The sequence below is a fragment of the Apodemus sylvaticus genome, chromosome 2 (genome assembly GCF_947179515.1).
Source record: "Apodemus sylvaticus chromosome 2, mApoSyl1.1, whole genome shotgun sequence".
In the NCBI taxonomy this organism is placed as follows: Eukaryota; Metazoa; Chordata; class Mammalia; order Rodentia; family Muridae; genus Apodemus; species Apodemus sylvaticus.
The window spans coordinates 94,476,248-94,482,247 of record NC_067473.1 but is presented as its reverse complement, the minus strand read 5'-3'; positions in this window follow the sequence as shown (position 1 = coordinate 94,482,247).

The following is a 6,000-nucleotide window of genomic DNA, read 5'->3' as shown; positions in this document are numbered from 1 at the left end:
ACCCAAGCAAGGATCAACCAAGGGACTCTTGTGGTTGAATTAGGGAAAGTCTGGAAAAAGTTGAGGAGGAGTGTAATCCTATTAGAAGACCACAGCATTCTCAAAAAACCAGGGCCCCCAATATCTCTCAGACACTGAGTCACCAACTAGTTAGCCTACACAAGCTGATCCAAGGCCCACAACACATACATCAAAAGTCTGCCTTGTATGCCCTCAATGAGTGGTAATGTATCTAATCCTAGGGAGACTTCAGACCCCAGAAAATTTTGAGGCTTGGCAGGGTGTGGGTAGATATGGTAGTGTAGGGATGGATATCCTCTTGGAGACTGGGGAGGAGGAATGGGATGAAGAAATCTTGGAGCACAGACTGGGAAGGATAACAACTGGACTGTAAAAAAGGTTAAATAAACAATGAAAAAAAGAATAACTATGGGGTTGATTATAATAAATGGGTTTTTCTACCATGTTTAATCTGGAACCCTGGGCATACTAGAAAAGTATGCCCAGGACAAAATGATATGATCTGTATTTCTTGAAACCATGAATATTTTTGAATCTATATTTCTGATTGTTAGTCTGATAGAGTTGGAAGACATCCTTGTCTTGGTGTCTTACTTATCCCTCCCATTGCCTGTTCCTTACATCTACTATGGATGCGATTCATGAGGTCAGCATCCAGCAGTTATGCTGTAATCACAAAGATCACATAAAGGTTTAAGAAATGTTGAAAAGGATGTAAAATTGAACGTCTAAATGAATATACTGAATTTCTGGTTACACTGTCACTTAGAAAATAAAATGAACACAATTGTTTTAAGACACTTAAAATAATGCTCCGGGGTCTACTTACAAAGCTAAAAAGCATATGAACAGACATGTAAACATTTAAATATCTGAATGAGAACTTAACAAACACACATGCGTCATAAAAGAAAGCAACGGAGGCTTTTCGGTTTCTGCCTCAGGCTGGGGACCATCCTCTGCCACAGTATACATTCTCAAGTGGTGCAGGGAGATAGCTAATCACCCAGGAGTGCAGAGAGGCCTGACAGCACAGATAGAACCAACCCTGCCACTCAGAGGATCATATCCAGAACCCTCTGTCTGAAGCCTTCTGGTTTCTGTCTCAGACTTGGGACCATCCTCTGCCACAACACGCTATATCCAAGTGGCACAGAGAGGTAGCTAATCACCCAGGAGTACAGAGAGGACTGTCAGCACAGGTAGGACCACCACTGATGCCCAGAAGAAACAGCTGGAAACTCTGAGGACACAAGAACCTAGGAGCAGCCTGGGACAGGAGTCTTTCGATTTCTGCCCTCACCAAGACCTGATGGGGACCACAGAGCTACATACTCAAATACAACCACAGGGAGCTGGTCTAGCAGAAATAACTAAATACCTGTGTATTTATGGGTCTCCAGAAATATAGATAGAGAGGCTTATAGGACAGATAAGCCATAGTCAGAGACAGCAACACAAACTAACACTATAGATAACCAGATGGCAAAAGGCAAACACAACAACATTACCAACAGAAATCAAGGCAACGTGGCACTGTCTGAACCAAGTTTCCCCACAACAACAAAAAGTCCTGGAAACCCTACCACACTGGAAAAGCAAGATCTGGATTTAAAATCACATTTCATGATGCTGATAGAGGATTTCAAGAAGGACATAAATAACTCATTTAATGAAATACAGGAGAACATATGAGTCAACAAGTAGAAGCCCTTAAAGAGGACACACAAAATCCCTTAAAGAATTACAGGAAAACATAAAAAAAGTCAAAGAACTAAACACAACCATCCAGCATATAAAAACAGAAGAAGAAACAACAAGGAAATCACAAAGGTAGATATCTCTGGAGATAGAAAACTTTGGAAAGAAATCAGGAGTCATAGATGCAAACATCAACAACAGAATACAAGAGATAGACGAAAGAATCTCAGGTGCTGGAGATACCATAGAAAACATTCACTCCACAGTCAAAGAAAATGAAAAATGAAAAAAGGTTGTAACCCAAGAAATCCAAGAAATCCAGGACACAATGACAAGACCAAATGTAAGGATTATAGGTATAGAAGAGAGTGAAGATTTACAAATTAAAGGGCCAGTAAATATCTTCAACAAACTTATAGAAGAAAACTTTCCTAACATAGAGAGATGTCCATGAACATACAAGAAGTCTACAGAACCCCACACAGACTGGATCAGAAAAGAAATTTCTCCTGTCACATATTGATTGAAACACCAAACACACTAAACAAAGAAAGAATATTAAAAGCAGTAAGGAAAAAATGTCAAGTAACATATAAAGGAAAACCTCTCAGAATTACACCTGACTTCTCACCAGAGACCATGAAAGCAAGAAGATCCTGGAAATATGTCATACAAACCCTTAGAGAACACAAATAGTAGCTATAGTATAGTAGTGTTGGCTGTATACTATAGTACAGTGTAGTAGAGTAGTGTAGTGTAGAGTAGAGTAGAGTATAATACAGTATATAGTATAGTATGGGCTAGTATAGTATAGTACTATACTATAGTAGCCCAGACTACTATACACAACAAAACTCTCAATTACCATAGTTGGAAAAACAAATATATTCTATGATAAAACCAAATATACACAATATCTTTCCACAAATATAGCACTACAAAGGATACTAGATGGAAAACAACAATATAAGGAGGGCAACTATACCCTAGACAAAGCAAGCTAGTAATCTACTTCCAACAATCCCAAAAGAAGATAACCAGACAAACATAAAAATAACATCAAAAATAACAGAAAGCAACAATCACTATTCCTTAATATCTCTTAACATCGATAGACTCAATTCCCCAATAAAAAGACATAGACTAACAGACTGGATATGTAAATAGGACCCAGCATTTTGCTTAATACAGAAAATGTACCTCAGTGTCAAAGAAAAACATTTTTACCTCAGAGTAAAAGGCTAGAAAACAATTTTGCAAGCAAATGGTCCCAGGAAACAAGCTGGAGTAGCCATTCTAATAATGGGTAAAATGGACTTACAATCAAAAGTCACAATAAAAGACACAGAAGAATACTTCATACTCACCAAAGGAAAACTCTACCAAGAAGAACTCTCAATTCTGAACATCTATGCTCCAGATGCAAGGGAAGGACACTTGTAAAAGGTTTACTAAAGTTCAAAGCACACATTGCACCTCACACAATAACTGTGGGTGACTTCACCACCCCACTCTCATCAGTAGACAGATCAGGGAAACACAAACTAAACAGACACAACAAAACTAACAGAATTTTTTGGACCAAAAGTATTTAACAGATATCTATAAATCATCTCATCCTAAATCAAAAGAATATACCTTTTTCTCAGCACCTCATGGTACCTTCTCCAAAATACATCATATAATTGGTCACAAGACAGACTGCAACAAATATAAGATCGAACTAATCCCATGCCTCCTATCAGATCACTATGGAGCAAAGGTAGTCTTCAATAACAACAAAAACAACAGGAACCTCACGTATACATGGAAGCTGAACAATGCTCTCCTCAATGATACTTTGGTCAAGGAAGAAAAAAAGAAAGAAATCAAAGACTTTTTAGAAATTAATAAAAATGAAGGTCTAACATACCCAAATTCATGGGACACAATGAAAGCAGTGCTAAGAGGAAAATTCATATCTCTGAGTTCCTCGAAAAAGAAACTGGATAGCATACACTAGCAGTTTAACTGCACACCTGAAAGCTTTAGAACAGAAAGAAGCTAATACACCCAAGAGGAGTAGAAAGCAGGAAATCATCAAACTCAGGGCTGAAATCAACCAAGTAGAAACAAAAAGAACTATACAAAGAATCAACAAAACCAGGAACTGGTTCTTTGAGAAAATCAACAAGATAGATAAACCTTTAGCCAGACTAATCAGAGGGCACAGAGAGAGTGTCCAAGTTAACAAAATCAGAAATGAAAAGGGATATATAACAACAGAAACTAAGAAAATTCAAAAATCATCAGGTCCTACTACAAAGGCCTATACTCAACACAAGTGGAAAATATCTATGAAATGGACAATTTTTTTAGACAAATACAAAATAACACAGTTAAATCAGGATTAGATAGACCATCTAAACAGTCCCATAATGCATAAAGAAATAGAAGCAGTCATTGAAATTATTGCCATCAATAAAAGCACTGGACCAGATGGGTTCAGTGTGACTTCTATCAGACCTTCAAAGAAGACCTAGCACCAATACTCTTCAAACTATTCCACAAAAATGGAAACAGAAGGAACACAACCCAACTCACTCTGTGAAGCCACAATTATGCTGATACCAAAACCACACAAAGATCCAACAAAGAGAACTTCAGACCAATTTCCCTTATGAATATTGATGCAAAAATATTCAACAACATTCTTGCCAACCAAATCAAAGAACACATCAAAACAATCATTCATCATTATCAAGTAGGCTTCATCCCAGGGATGCAGGAATGGATCAACATACAGATGCATCAATGTAATCCATGCCATAAAGAAATTCAAAAAAAGAAAACCACATGGTCATTTCATTAAATGCTGAAAAACATTTGACAAAATTCAGCATCCTTTCATATTAAAAGTCTTAGAAAGATCAGGAATTCAAGGCCCATACCTAAACATAGAAAAAACAATATACAGCAAACAGGTAGACAACACCAAAGTAAATGGACAGAAACTTGAAGCAATCCCACTAAAATCAGGGACTAGACAAGGCTGTCCTGTCTCTCCACATCTATTGAATATAGTACCTGAATTTCTATCTAGAACAATTAGGCAACAAAAGGAGGTTAAATGTATAAAAATTGGAAAGGAAGAAGTCAAAATATCACTATTTGCAGATGATATGATAGTATATTTAAGCAACCCAAAAAACTCCAACAGAGAACTGCTACAGCTGATAAACAACTTTTGCAAAGAGGCTGGATATATAATTAACTCAAACAAATCAGTAGCATTCCTGTACTCAAAGGGTAAACAGGCTGAGAAAGAAATTAGGAAAATGACACTCTTCACAATAGCCACATACAATACAAAGTATCTTGGTGTGATTCTAGCCAAACAAGTGAAAGATCTGTATGGCATGAACTTCAAGTACCTGAAGAAAGAAATCGAAGAGGACCTCAGAAGATAGAACGACCTCCCATGCTCAAGGATTGGCACGATTAATATAGTAAAAATGGCCATATTGCCAAAAGCAATCTACAGATGCAATGCAGCCCCCATCAACATTCCAACTCCATTATTCATAGAGCTAGAAAGAGCAATTCTCAAATCCATCTGGAATAAGAAAAAGCCCAAGATAACAAAAACTATTCTCAACAGTAAAAGAATTTCTGGGGGAATCAGTATCCCGAACCTCAAGCAGTACTACAGAGCAGTAGTGTTACCAACTGTGTGGTATTGGTACAGTGACAGGCAGAAAGAACAATGGAATAGAATTGAAGACCCAAAAGTGAACCCACACACCTACAGTCACTTGATCTTTGACAAAGGAGCTAAAACCATCCAGTGGAAAAAAGGTAGCCTCTTCAAAAAATGGTGCTGCTTCAACTGGCAGTTAGCATGCAGAGGAATGCAAATTGATCCATTCTTATCTGTTTGTACAAAGCTCGAGCCCAAGTGGATAAAGGACCTCCACATAAAACCAGACACACTGAAAATAATAGAAAAGACACTAGGGAAGAGCCTTGAGTACATGGGCACAGGGGAAAATTTCTTGAACAGAATACCAATTGCTTATTGTTTACGATCAAGAACTGATAAATGGGACCTCATAGAATTACAAAGGCTCTGTAGGGCAAAGAACACTGCCAATAGGACAAAACAGCTTCCAGCAGATTGGGAAAAGATCTTTACCAACCCTACTTCTGACAGAGGGCTAATATCCAATATATACAAAGAACTCAAGAAGTTAGACTCCAGATAGCCAAATAACCTTATTAAAAATAGGGTACAGAGCT